We start from the raw sequence: 16,053 nt of genomic DNA on the forward strand, positions 1-16,053 counted from the left end.
TTCCTTTTCTGCCACTAGATTCCCCCAAGTACTCCACATTGCCTCTTTAATTTAAATTAGCGGGATCTACTTTAAGCATAGGCTTTACATCATATTTAGGTGCTTGAAACCTGAGGGATGACAGTATATGCCCTGTGTCCCACAATCTGTTTATCTGTTGATTAAGCTCAAGGGGGGAATTCATTTTTGGAGAGCAGGAACCAAATAATGAGATCATCTTTACCCAGCAGACACACTCAAAGGAGGACGCTAATACCGATGGGTGGGGTGAATAAAACCTATACAGTGACTTACATTAACAGTCTTTATAGCAGAACAGCACATCAGGATCATATTTCTCAAAGCAACTCACTGCCCTCTGATTAAAAAACCAAAACACTGCTATATGTGTTTCGAGGAATTGCTCTGGGATTACATTCACAGGGAGTGCATTCACTTTATCACAATAATATACTGTAGTGATAAACTATGGTGCACATAATCTAATAAGTGTAAATATTTTAACAGTCTAGGTATTGGAAACCTGCTTGGCTGTTGTACTTCACAATGGACTCCTATTGCTGCTGATTTTAAATCACACCAAACATCTTCAGTTACAGTGCTAACATGCCGACGTTCAGCGGGTAAATCTCTTACATCATTTTAGTGAAGTGTGTTCGCACTAGAGCACGGCTCAAGTCGCATTACACTGTTGGAACCCATCCTGGTTTGTATTACCTTGTATGTGACCTGGGATGGGTAATCACTACTTAGTATGCACAACCACTTCATATACAAGTGATATCTGACGCTGATGAAACTGTCTTTAGCGCGATAGGTAAGGCTTGCCAAACGAAATAATGCTCAAATTGAATTTTGGACCTAAGTGGCACTGGCTGAAAAGACTGAGGATCAGCACAATATTAACTGTTCAGGACACGAGCATCTAAAAATACCACTGTTCATGGCTATTCATATGCGCGAATAAGTCTGATCATTGTGTTGTCCAATCTTTGTTGAACACACAAACTGACTGGCTGATGATATATACAATAATACTATTAATATATTATAATAATATAACTTTTTGAATAATAAAAAAGTTATAAATAGGCACAGTGACAACTACTATAGATGAACCAATGCATATATATACATATAATAAAATATAGATCAAATTATGGTTAAAGGTACAAGGGTTTATTGACAGAAATTGACAATAACACTGTATACACATCTGTATATGTGTATGATAGGTTAAAAATGAAAATTGTTTAGTTTTGTAGCATTACAATAAGACCTTTAATTGTGAAGAGGAAGAAAACAAAGAATAATTCGGTTATTTTGTAGTATATAAAAGCCACCGTGGCTCTCTGACATGCTAAGGAATGGCAGGGGTGAGTGGAGGAGTCTTCTGTTACTGTATACTGTCTCAAGTACTGACAGCATTAAATGTGAAAAGGAGATTGCGGCGTAGCTTTTTTCATAATGACTCACTACACTTTGACATGTATAATATTCCCATCCCCTTTATTTGTAACCTGTGCCGACAGGCCGTCTGTTGTGTCATATTCCCCGGCGTGAAGGATCTCAGGCTCAACCTCGAGTGCGTGTGTTGCTCCCTTTTAAGGGCTGAACGCGGTTGATCTGCAGCGACTGGGCTGTGAATGAACTAATTAGAGATGGTTTGAACCTCTAAGCCCGCTGAACGCAGAGGGAAATGAGGGAAAAGCTTTCAAACATAGCCATCAGTGGTCAATCAGATGTGTCCACATGAGAGGACATGGCAACAGTGAATGTTACTGTTTACTGAGAGTGTAAGAGAGTGTTGTTTTCAAATGTGGACTTTAATAGCAACTTTGTGGTGTGAAGCAAAGGCATATTACACACTGGATGTGTGTCCAGCGAGTTGCAGCTTATTTTGTGTCTCACAGCAAAAGAGTGAGTGATTTTTCTTTGTCAAGAGTGTCTTACAATCCGCCATAGGGCCAAATAAAGTTCCAGGCGCAGTTGACCAAAAATGAGCAGGTTTGTTTTTCAGGCATATTCCAAGACAATGGAAACACTCGGATTCACTGGGCACAATTTGTGAAAGAATGGCTCATGAAGCATGAGTCATCATTTTCACACATGGATTGGCCACCACAGAGTCCAGCCCTTCACTCCATTGAGATTTTTGGGGGATTTGTAGGAGCAGAATGAACAGAGTGGTCCAGCTCCGTCATCAATACAAGATCTTGGTGGAAAAATTGGACTGAAGTAAATGTGACGCTGTAGAAGCTTATCAAAACAACGCAACGGCGAATGTGTGTCATAATCAAGCCAATTGCGATACAACAAAATGGGGCGTTATTTTTTTAACTTTTATCTTTTTTAACAGTTATGTGCCATAGTCTGGGACCTGTCATCAACACAAACATGCCGAATGTGTCATCCTTAATATAGAAATGTGTTAAATCAACTCTGCCAAGCACGTATGCATATCAAAATTGAGTTAATGTGATTATCACATTTTCGTCTCGGGTTTCTTTTGATCATATTCATCCTGCCTCTGTCCCTTTTAAATGCACTTGCTAAAAACTTGTGTTCAGAACTCTTAAGAAAGTAATACTTTTCCATAAGTGCTGGTGTTTCTTTTACACAAAAGATTACCATACTGCACTGAGAGCATTGTGTTTGTTGAAAACAAAAGGCTTCACGTGTGTTTTCTTGTGTGTAGCAGCCGCAGCTGCTGATATCACGAGCCTCGGCACAGTTGACACTTTTTCTTTTCCGTGTAATTTCATTTCAACATTCGGATCCATTATCCTCATGTTTACTGGAGCTTCTGAACAAACATTTCACTGCAAAGTAGTAGTTTATTCAATCAATATCTCCTCCAAACACAATAACAACAGGTCAAAAAAAGAAAAAAAGAAAAAAAAGAAAAGCCTGTGTGCAAGGCTGCTGGTTAAACGTTGTCTGTCATGAACCATGCAAATCTGTAATTCGACACAGGTGCATACAAAATGCAGTATTTTGGGACTGCATTATATATTCAGGGCATAATGAACACATTGTTTGTGTGGAACTGAAAGGAGCGAGGAAGGACTTAATGCATAATAATCATATGCAGTACTAGGCTGCCTGGTGTATGCAAACTAGATGCAGTGTTTTGACCAATTGCACCAGTTTAGTGGCGACATTCAATTCAAGGAAGAGCTGATCAGTCATAGTGAATATGCCTTCTTTTTTCAAAGTTTTTACAGGCGTCATCCACCAAATCTGTGTTTTGGAGAAGAGCAGAACTAAGCAGACAATGTAACTCCGACTCCATGCCTACTAAGTCATACGTTTTCAGTTTAAAAATGTTTTACCTAATATTTGCAGTAGCTTGGATAGCGGCCCTACAACGACAATCTGTAGGTGTATCTGCACTGTAGCATCCATCCATCCATCTTCTACCGCATTATCCTCCACATGAGGGTCGCAGGGGGAGCTGTGCTAATCTCAGCTGACAAAGGGTGATAGGGGGGGTCACACCCTGGACAGAGGGTCACAAAACCCACTCTCACAGTCAACTTAGAGTCTTAACCACTACACCAACCGTGTGGCCGAATTTGAGCAAGATAACGAAAAGACAGATGAAGAAGAGTTATAAGAAGGAATAAGAGGCAGATAGACTTGCAATACAGAAAAAAATAGGTGAGCAAATATGGAGTATTCGAGTCCTGCCAAGCCAACTTACTTCATCTATTTTTAGCAACACAAGACAGCAAGAAGATAATGCACACGTGTGCACACACACCCACTTTTACACACACACCTCGTTTGCACCAGACCCATGATCAAAACGGCATGCTCAGCTGAATCTTCACATACACACGGCACATACACAGTGGCTAGTCGCAGGTCGTGCTCATTAGGCGGAGTTGCAGATTGGTTTCTATTTATAGCACGAGCAGCAGCAGCAGCAGCAGCAGCGGCATAGAGGTGTTGGAAGTAGCACAGGTCTCCAGTGGGCCGAGCTAACGAGATGCATCCTCAGTCGATCGCTATCCGAACTGCAGGAGTTCAGGAGTGGTGTGGGCTAGTGTGATTCAGGTCAGTTATTTATACCAGACTTTTATTTGATGTGATTTAGTTTGTTTGATACAGTGCAGGACAAACGGCCTGTAATGATATACTGGTATCAATTCACTGGCACACACTTTGCAGTAGTTGCCGTTGCTATGAAACGGCAGTTTCCAACTTTTATGTAAGACATTTGATCTTGGCCAATTGTTGCTGCTTGCGCTTACGGTTGTGTTGCTACACATCAGAAATGTGTTTTCCCCTTTTTAAATCCAGATATGAAGAAGCTGCAGATGTTCGATGACTATAAAAATGTGATGTACTGATCTTTAAACCTTTAGCAACGACCAGAACATCTTCTACAATTTGTTGTATTGGTAATACCAACCTGGTCGACATAAAAGTTCAAAATGTTTGAGAATATTTACCTGCAGGTGGAAGGGTCGGTTGTTGTGTGTCAGAAAGCGAGGAACATCCGACTCAACTCAGTCATGATTCGTCCAGTTTTTCAGACAGTTGATGAGAACCAAAGAACCAGATACTGATTGGTGGTGGACTTCGGAAGCTTGCTATTGAACTCTGGAGTGATTCATCAATTCTTTGAACTCCATCTAGATCTATCCCAGGGAGTGTAGGATTTATAGCTACACCCGTAGAACCTGGGTAGAACAGGGAAGAACAGACTGATCCAATGACACAGGTGGTGGACTGAGTCCATCCTCCAGGTCTGGGAGGCTTTTTTAGAGACATGTGTCTTAGCTCTACGACACTGTGTTTTCTTGCCTTATCCAGATGCCTTTTGTGCTGAAGCACTTCAGCCACATTCATAACATGGAAATGTTATCAACACCCTGACGTTCTTATTTCTCTCTTTTTTTAAAAAAAATCTATCATATTGATTAGCGTGTCTGAAAACATGTAAATAAGTAACATCATTTTGATCAGAAACATAAGCTCTCGTGCATGTGTAGTTTGCAGAAACATTCAAGTGTGCATGTTTGTGAGAACTGGGTTGGTATTATACAACAATACAAAATGAACCATTTAGAAATAATGGCGGAGTTCAGTTTCAGGCGTGGCCAAATGCCAGATTTAAATGAATGGAATCAGTACCCAACTTAGAGGTAAATTACTTTCCAAATCTGTTCAGCACAGTGATCAGGAAGCAGGCAGGACTAAGATTTTATACATAGACTAGCCCCATTTTCCTCCTGCAGCTGCTGTTTGGTTTGATGCCTGCCAGTCACCTCAACCTCAGGCTCGATACTATTTTTAAGGATGACAGCTCCTGCAGAGTGATAATTGCCGGGTTACACATGTGCGGACAGGAGCAGGAACATCTATCTGCATGGGATGAAGGTGGGACTATCAAAGTTCTACTGACTTGAGGTTAAAAGTAGAACATTGGGAAAACATTCCAGCACAAGCAGCCAAAGCGTGTATAGAAATATACGCAGCGAGCAAGTGGCATAAGCATTTCCGAATTATTGTTCATGACATGTGGCAACCTCACGTGTTTTGTCCTTTAAATATGCAGGATAAGTTCAAAGTGTTATCACCACATAACACTTGCTCATTGGAGATGCAGCTGGCGGCGCAACGACTTAGGAGATTGCAGTGAACATTTGTCACAGTGTACACAGAGCCACATTCCACACTCTTACCTCCAGGGATATGACATGCACACTGCAACTATAATGCTGACACCCAGAGGCGACAGGCCTCCCTGGTGTTACCTGTTGACAAGAACATCAACTTCTACTTCTCTTCTACTTCTGGGTCAGGCTAAAAGTCTAAGGGAGGTTCATTAACTGACAAATACAAAAACAAGTATGCATTATGCAGCCACATTTACATAGCTGCTCATTACAGCTCTAGGACACAACAAAAAATAGTTCTTGTTGCATGTTCCAGGTCATTAAACATTAACATTTTGGGATCACAGCTCCTTATAGCCCCTCCTACAAGATGAACATGGATAAAACCAGATGGATTTGACAGGCCAGGCTTTCTCAGCACATCAGCAAGTACTGCAGACCCCTCGCACTACCCATTCATTTGAATCTGGTGTCTGTGCTGGAGTGTTGCTGTGTTTTTTGAGGTTGCTTTGCAGTGTAGGCAGTTGGCAATGCTGGGCCAGATTTCCCTCAAGCTGGAAACAGAGTCTGGAGGAGGTGACCAAGTCCAGTTTTGTCTCAAATCACTTGATTTGGTTTATTCTTAAATGTCAGGAAACATATATTGCTGTACTCCAGCTTTAATGCTGTTAAAACGAAGGAAATACTCCTCTTTTCACTCTACAGTGTACACGTTCAAAGCATTTGGAAACGTTGTGTATTCATAATTTGTAAAAAGAAAAAGGTACAAACAGACAGAAATAAACTGAAGAATCAGCTCATGTGTTTCATCACCTGCCATCTTTGCTCCCTACACCCTTTCAATCATACTTTACTGAATTAATTATGAAGCAAACATTTATTCACTTAATTTTCTCATTATGGACATCACACATCAGCTCTAAAAGCATTTGCATACCAATGTAAATGATTTCATCTACACTGAACGTGAATAAATCTCCTTGAATACTATGGTAGGCTATGACTGCTAATGCCAAAAAGACAGAAGAATGTCCATGTTCATTTAACTTTGATATCTGTGCAGAATATGTGTATTCTAAGCATGAAAGTAGTCAAGTAAATGTGAACCATAATGATCTTTTAAGACCTGAACAATCAAACTGAGGCTCTTTATAGTTCCACAGAAGATCTATGGGGGTGAAGGACTGCTGACAATTTCATTAAGTAAAAGAAAAAAGACTAAAGGTCAATAAGGGTCAATTTGTTGATCCGAGTTTAATGTTTGAACATTGAACTCCAAGTATGAATTCTGATCAAAACCAAAACAAACCATAACAATAAATATGACATCAAGACTGACCCAAGTCCCTTCATCTTCATTTAGCATTTTGTCCCAGTTATCAGTTTGTACAGTTAGCTGTAAGCTAATTTCAAAAGCAAACAATGCCCATGTTTAGCAGGTCTAATGTCTAATAGCAGTGCTAACTTGTGCTACAAACATTAGCTACAACTAAGACCATTAGAACATCATTAGTTTTGTGGGTGATGGAGGTTTCAGCTGCTTTTCTCCCTACTCAGAACATCTCTCTTCCTCTTGTAGATATACAGTATAGGTTAATCAATTAGCGGGATATGTACATCTTTTTGGTTGTGCAATGTAAAATGAGCCGCAACATGTAACAATAAGCAGGCACATGTACAAAGCTTTGATGAAGTTTACACCTAATTATCAAAAAAAAATGATTTTAATGGCATTGATCATGGCACCACTTTTATTTTGTTATTCAAAGTCACTTCTGCGATCTGAAGCAGCTTATTTTAGAGAGAGGCCAGAGGAGAATAACCAAATGAGAGCTGACTCAAAAGCTATGGTAAATCGACTCATCTCACACCTGAAAAACAAGAAAACACCTCCGCCTGCACATGTTAGAAATGTTTTTTTCTACTGTCTTCTTCTGTCGGCCACCAAACTCAGCAAATCAGTTTGAAACGGGGAAAAAAAGGATCTCCTGGTCTGATGAGCCTGGAATTATGCTGAGGCAGGCAGATGGTCAGGTCAGAATTTGGCATCAACTGCGCACAACCAAGAAGCCAACCTGCCTTCTGTCAATGTTCCAGGCTGCTGGTGGTGGTGTGATGGTGTTTGGGGACAGGACGGCACTCTGTGGGCCTATAAAACCAATCAATGAATGTTTGAGTGCTGCAGACTATTTGCATATTGTTGTGACCATGTCTATCCCTTAATGAGCATGAATGTCCAATCTTCTAATGGCTCCTTGGAACATGATAATGATGATAGATGTTTCAGTCAGGACGGAACTTAGAGGCAAAATGAGTGAATGAACAAAAACTGTCATATATTATTAAGTGAACGTAGCCTTCTTGTTGCAAAGCTAACTCCTGCTAATGCCGTGTCACTTTTTGGAACTTGGGGGTTTGGCAAGCTCTGGAGGATTTTGCCGTTCAAAAGCATGATGGGGCTCACAACTAAATTTGGGGGCATTAACAACAGTAGGAGAATGTCTGGACTATCCAGACAGGTGGTGTCTGGGTGGATGGACCCACCTGCCATGGATGAAGGAGGCAGAACACTCATCTACTTGCTAGTGGTAAATTATCTGTAGGTTTTTCCTGCTGTGTTTTCTCACTTGGACCTTACCTGGAGATTTAATTATAATAATTTTAATGTCTGGATGGATTGACTTTTGCGGACATTTTTCATTTCTCATACTGCCTCTCCTGACAATTGCAGGAACATCTGGACTTGAGTGCATTTCTGAAAGCAGTTAAAATCAGTATTAACATCCTTGGTAACTGCTGGATCTGCTTCACACTCAGGAAACAACAAGCAGATTTTTATTTCTCTTCAGAACATAATGAACATTATAGCTCTCAAACATCTGCAACTATGTTTAACTGGTTCAAAATGCATATATTAGCACACTTTTGTGAAAGAGCTGCAGCGTCTCGATTGTTACATGGTGTTGACTGCCTCCCACTTCAGTGACTCACTTGCACTTGCACTGAAGTACTCAAGCTCAAGTGTTCTCATTTTTGCAATCACCATGAGTTCTGACTTTGCTTTCGGAGCTGAGACCCATTGTTTACTCGGTTCTCTTTTATTAGAGTGCTGTCACTCTTGACTCAGAGTGTGAAAGTGGCACATTGACGTCAGTGAGAATCATAGACTGTATTTGAAAATATAAATAGTCGTGCATTTGCAAAACAAACTCCCATTGTGGAGCTTTGACATTTGCGATTTTCACCAGCACCATGTCAGGTTTTTTTTCCAACCACAAATTCACAGACGTCACCTGTAACCGGGCATCTATTGGATAGCTGTTCACTCACATGTGCCATACACTGGAAACATAATTTACAAAATTGCCGTTGTTCTCTATTGTCTTAAAACAGTGACTGCACTGGAGGTCCCCACTCTCCTCTCTCCTGTTTGGCACTGTTGGGATCAACATAAATCACCCACCGTGGGCAAACTGATAGATCAGATACAAAGCCAGGGACCAGATAAGAGCATGGAATTTACAAGGTATTAGAGTTTTCTGCCATCTACCTCTATTGCACTTACCCTCCTCTATCCAGGACTTGTTAATCCCTGCTCTCCCTCCGAGGGCTGATAAGAGAAGGGATAGCAGTGGGGATAAGAGGATAAGCACATACCTTTGCACTATATTCGCTCACTCCATAAAACAAGTTGATAAGCTTGGACAGTTTTCACTGAATCTTTAGAAGTGAGAAAGGAAAGGGTTGAGATTGGGTGAATAAAAATGGATTTATTTTCATCCAAAAAAATCATATTCCAGGCTCAAGAAATTCCACCACTGAAAGAGGTCACATGTCTGACGCTACTAGCACATCTATATTGCTTTAGCGCAATGAGGAAGTTTCACTCCAAATGAGGACTTGCCTGAGTTTGTTTTCGTAGTCTACGTCCTTATGATGCATGCGGGGATGTCCTGTGCTTTGTTACACGGGCATCACATAGCTTACATGCCGGGGTTTTGTTTTCAACAATGTTCACGATGACAAAACTCACGGGAACACAAAATACTTCCACACCGGTGATTTTCAGAGAAGTGGGACGGGGATCGCGTTGGGTCAGCAGTTGCTGTGGTTACTATTAGCTGGCAGCAACTTAGGGTTACATATATATATATGTATATATATATATATATATATATATATATATATATATATATATACATATGTATATATATATATATATATATATATATATATATATATACATACACCAAACATAAGAATTCACCGTCAACGACTCATGCAGCCTGTACGTGTGAATCCAGGGTCACTGCTGGGATTGAAAGTGGACCGAAAATAATGATATAAAAGTGTTATCAAAGTAACAATGGCACAGTTCTTCTTAAAATAGTCTTCAAAAAGTTGAAAAGACTTGCAAGAAGCTTAGCTGTGATTTAACAGAGATGCAACTCAGGAGGAATTTTGTCCACAAGTGAGAACTGTATATCTCACTTCCCCGTTAGCAGTCTGCTGATGTCAGGTCGGCTCCATGGGCAGCTGCCAGTGACGCTAGCTTCCACTGCTACTCAGCAGCTGCTGTCTACTTTTGGGCACCGCTGCTCAGCTCCAAGCTGAGCCTCTTCCTCAGCTTGTAGTCTATCTTCAAAGGTGGACTCCAGCTCATACAAATCCACACCAACACTCAGCAGAGTGTGGTGTGATTCCTTCTGTCCACAGTGGGGCGTGGGGAGTCTTTTCCAAAATTAACTAACAAACTCAAGCATTCCTTTAATTGGTATCATCCAAAAAAAACTTCAAACTAAAGTAAACCCATCCTTGACAAAGTTAAAGAAAAACACAACAAATACCCAGCAGAAACAGACAAATCAAATCAAAAATCAAATTACAAATACATATAGAAGTATATAATATTATGAATAAGAGAGAAGCAGCAGAGTAGAAGGAAGGCGAGTTGTCCAGCTCATCCTAAAATGAACGCCTAAAGGAAGTGGTGCATTTTCCATAGATATTTGAAGATAAAGGACACAACATAGAAACTATGTTATACACAATTTATGTTCATGAAGACGAAACACAGGGGAGAATAATGTCATCAACAGCAACCAAACATCACCAGAAGCTACGCACTGCAGCTTCAATATACACAATTGCAGTTAGAACATTGGAGAACGTTTCAAGAAGCAAGACATAAACATTTTTAACTTCATAAGACTCACCCCCTGTACATTTTCACTGTTAGCGCACGGCAAACGTAAACAGACTATGAAGTGCTGTGCATGTTCTTTGACCAAAACGTGGCGTTGTTTTAAATAAAATATCAGCGGAGAGTTCAGTGTCCGGAACACAAAATGCAGAATCCGCCAAAGAAGAGAAACGTTAATTCACACGGAAGAACTGAGCATAACCAACTGTTCACTGTCCATATTTGTCTTCTCCGCCGTCCTCTCTTCCACCTGCTGATTTTAGTCATAGCGTCTTGCCGGCAGTGCCCGCAGACACACAGTGTCCCACTTTGATGAGTCGCATCCCTGCTCCAGAAACTGCCGTGGTGAGAACCACGGGACACAAGAGAGAAAGCACCACTTGGCTGTTGCCTCGCAGCGTTGTGTGTAGACACAGTCAGGCAGAAGATGTATTCTGTGTTACCAGACCTGCTGGAAGGATTTGAGATGGTTTACTGTGTAAACACGCCTGTGGCCTGTCACTGCTGCCACATTCAGTCTCTCCACAGTCAGATTTTAGCATGTGAAGTCCAACACACTTCAGTTTGATTGAAGTAAATGAAAGTTGTGGGGTAAGTAAGACAGGAAAGAGCTAGGTCTAGTGGAAAGGGTGCTTGTCTTGTAACCTGAGGTTCTTTGGTTCGAATCGTGACATATCAGGGGCTTGGGTTCCAATGAAATATGTGTTGATCCACTTTGGCGACACCTAGAAAGGAAGAAGCCCAAAGAAAACAAAAAAAACACAAAACTTGGCCAACTACAACAGAGACACAGGCATGTATGCAGAGCTCTACGGGCTCTGATTGGCTTCTTACTGCCAAAGAATGAACACAATAGCTTTCTCTTGGAGCCAAGCTTGAAACTAGCTCCGTCTGTACAATACCATGTTCTCATACCACCTGGACCTTCAGCTAGCCGTGGTTCTATGTTCATAATTAATGAACATAGAACGGGTTATGAATTGCTGTATTCACATATTCCACTCCCACCCAAGGAAGTTGTTGTCTGTCATGATGACACTGTGAGTTTTGGTCCGTAGATTCAGAACTTGCTCGTGTTGAGACATCATCTGTAGGCAGGTTGATTAGTGACGGACAGACAGATACGCTAACCAGCTAATCCTCCCATGTAATCTGAAAGTCATGGTCAGAATGAATCAAGTAAAGTTGCTTCTTTGCTCTCCTTCTGACAAATGTGTTCATTGTTGGCGACCTGAGCATGAAGGATATTTCAGCAAACGAGAAAAAGAAGATGTTCTAAAAGCGAGGACATAGTTCAGCAGGACATGGGACTTGGTGGAATTCACAAAGAAATATTGATAAATTAACCAAAACAAAGGAAACCATAAAGGAAAAGAGCGTAGGAAGAAGAGAAGCACCGGCATAAAAGGGCCAAGAGGCAGACAGAGGAGGCATCAGCCAGAAATGTCAGATATAACTGTGTAAAATACCAACAGGCATAAAAAAGGACAAATGGACACAAAGAAGGGGGGTGAGAGACCTAGAGACGGAGATAGGAGGACGGATATAAGAGAGGCTGAAAAGAATACTGACAAGAATGATGATAAAGAAAGGGATTAAAGCAGGAAATAAAATGAGGAAGTGGAAAAAAAGGTCAGTCAGCGACTGAGAAGCAGATTCAAATGTCAGGGAGGAGAAGGTGGAAAATAGAGGACGTCTTTCTGTCAAGCCAGACACCAAACATCACCTTCCTTCTCTTTTGTTTTTACTGTGAGGGGGGAAAATTGAGATGAAAGGAATGAGAAAAAGAAAGAACGAAAGAAAGAGCAAGAGGCTTGTTACACTTCACTTTTCAAGTAGCTTCAACATTTTCAGTGTGTGTGTGTGTGTGTGTGATTTCATGACACACAGCCATTTCAAGCCTGGTATAAATCATCCTGGCACCATTACAGCAGATTCTCAGAGAGCAGGCCACCAACCCAATCAGCCCTACACAGTATCCCCGTAGGCAGGCGCACACACACACACACACACACACACACACACATGCACTCAGAGAAAATGTTGTTTAGGTGCAGTGTTCGTTGAAAATTGAAGATATGAAACTAGTATTACATCATTATTGGTGAAAAAAGAACCACAATCTCCAAAATCCTAATCCTTAAAGCAGTGTTTCTCAATCCTGGTCCTTGGTGACCCGTGTCCTGCATGTTTTGGATGATTCCCCTGCTCCAACTAAACCTAATTGACATTTTGAATTGACATTGACCATTTGAATCAAAATTAAAACATGCAGGACTGTGGGTTTCTGGGACCAGGATTGAGAAACCCTGGTTTAAAGGTCAAGTGTGAATCTTTCTGAAGAAAAATCCTTCCATTTTGCCTACAGGTATGCCCCTACTGCTTTTCACAAGTCTGCTGTTTGTTACAAATCATTTCATGTGACATGTTTGAGGTCGGTTATTTTGCAGAATTCGAGAGAAGACGGTCAATAGAGTTTCCCGTTGCACCGCAACAGTTACAGAAGCCTCCTTGGACTTTTATTTGTGTTCATACCCAAGATGGTGCTTGCAGCAGCAAAGCAAATACTCAGAGATAGATAGATATTCTGTCAAGAATATCAACACCTGAAACTCTTCTGCTCAAACCTGAAGTTGTTGAGAAGTTGTTGTTTTTTTTTTAGAAAAAATATGCATGGGCACCCTGGCTCAAATGTGCTGTACACTCAACCACCACTTTATTAGGTACACAGATCATCTGATAACGTGGCACCTGGTGTAGCCCATGTGCGACAGAGCAGTGGATCAGATGTACCTAATAAAGTGGCCTGATAGTGTACATGTTGTGTTTCAGCTTCGGTTCCATCCAGGCCATTAATGAGCACCTGGTTGGGCAGGTACAGAAGCCATGGAGCACACATGGTTTTTGATGAACAAGTGTGCAACACCGTGTTTGCTTCAAACACGTGTTGCCAAGAAAAAATAAATAATAATTCACAGCTTTTTCTTTCTTAATGATTTTTTTTTTGCTCCGAAAGCTTGTTCGATCAGAGGGGAGCAGATATACTAGATTCACACGCTTCTCTCCCCCACTGGTCTGTCTGGAGCTCATTAGCAGACACATGCACAGTGCAGTGTGGCGCTTTCAAACAGCAAAATCATTTATTTTAGGCTCATTAACCAAAGTCCAAGCCTGTTGTTGCAAATCTGATTACCCACCCATCCCTGCTGACTATTTAGGAAATCGGGTAATCAGGTTGCATAATAAAACGAAACGTGGAAGGATTATAACCTTTTGTTATTTAGCAGAGCTTCTGAAATTTCATTTCTATACCGGCTAAAGTGAAAATCTGACACCTCTTAGGATCGACATTGTTGGGAGAAAAGTTCCTCTGACACACGACGCCCACATTTCAGGAGGAAAATACGTGACAATTTAATTACCGCATGGAGAGCGGCGGAAAATAATAAAGTAAAATCCCCCCAAATCCTTAAAAACTCAGTGAATGCAACTTGTGACGCACGTCAGCTGACAGTCCTGCGTGTGGTTCTCTGCAGGAGAGTGATTCAAAGCCTGTGATCCAGAGCACTCACCGAGGAAAAGCAATATCCTGACTCAGTTCTCTTCCACCTTTCTTTTCACTACGTGAAAAGAAAGCTTTTATTTCAACCTAGTGTGTGACTTAGAGCAACTCCTCATGATGTCGGATGTCGGGTTGTTGTTGTCAGCGTCACGCGCTTCTCCTCAGTTTCATATCCTTAAATGACCCACTGTTTACCCGTGGGTTTTAATGTCTTGACAGAATACTGTAGATGCAGACGACTGTCAAGGTTTTAGACGCGGCGTGTCCCGCCCACCCCGGATTCAAGCAGAGTTCAGAAGGATTACATCAAAGTGTTTGCCGCGGACTCTTCACTATGCATTCCGCCGCTGCCGCCGCCGCATGAAATGCAAGCGTCTGACTTTGTTGCTTGTTCTCTGGGCTTAGTGGTGACATGAAACAACCCAGTGATATCTGCTATCTGCACAACCTGCCTTCAGTTGTCCTCACCCTGTCCTTGTGGAGCGAGTGGAAGACACAGCAGAAGAAACTCATTTCAACTCCATCTGCTATCTCCTTTTCTTAGCTCATGACACAGAAATGACTTGTGTGAATGAGTGATTGTTTCATCGTAGCCCGTGGACAAGTGGAAAGGGAACTTGACTTGTAACCAGAGGGAAGCCGGTTCAAATCCCCGCTGGTACCCAACCCCTAATGCTCCCCGGGCGCTACTCAGTGTGGCAGCCCACTGCTCCTAATTCTAGGATGGGTCAAAAATGCAGAGGAATTCTTTCCCTAAGGGGATTAATAAAACTAGACTGACTCTTTAAGTTTAATTTAAAGACAAAAAGAAGCTTGTTTTTTATTATTATTATTGTCATTCAACCTTGTTCTATTGCATGCTTGACATTGTTTGATGGATGCATATGGAGCCTGACTTTGTGTGGGGTCTGATCAGATACCGATATTAAACACTAAACGTGGTCACTGTGATATATCATCAATATCTGAACATGACGTTATTATCAACCCATTCTGACAAAGAAATATCGGCTTGATATTTTTTTTGTGTATCCATCTGGGATAAAGAAACAATTGTGGCAATATTTACAACAACAAAAGCATTTTTTGACATTGTTTATCCAGTAAAAAATATCCTATTGCAGCTTCACCAGCTTGACTTAAGTAGATGAGCTTGAGAATCAAAGGCTTTTTTGTGTCAGATTCTCACTTTAACCCTTGTTTTGACAGATATTTTTCAGAGGTTTCGTTAATCAGGTGTCGTATAATTAGAACATGATAGGACCAGCGGATGTTTGCTCGCGCCGCTGACATTGTAGAGGCACAGTACTGAATAGTGTGTGTGTGTGTGTGCGTGTTCATCCATTAATGCTTTTTTGAGTGAGTGTGAATCTCTATCTGACGTGTCTTTGAACTGAGACTGAATTGGACTAAAATAGTGTAAATGTTAGAGAGACTATTCGATGCAGTTTGAGTTTCACGGATGGAAACCTGTCACTGTGGCTGTGTGTCAGCGATTCAATTGCAAGTGAATAAATGTTCAGTTGCCTGAGTTTACATATAAAAGTGATTGTGTGTGTGTGTGTGTGTGTGTGTGTGCCAAGGTGCAGGCAGGAGAGCCCTTGAAGGGTTGGATGATCCGAACGGATGCGTGGGTGAATGATGAACTGTAAATACAG

The sequence above is a fragment of the Solea senegalensis genome, linkage group LG6 (genome assembly GCF_019176455.1).
Source record: "Solea senegalensis isolate Sse05_10M linkage group LG6, IFAPA_SoseM_1, whole genome shotgun sequence".
Classification (NCBI taxonomy): domain Eukaryota; kingdom Metazoa; phylum Chordata; class Actinopteri; order Pleuronectiformes; family Soleidae; genus Solea; species Solea senegalensis.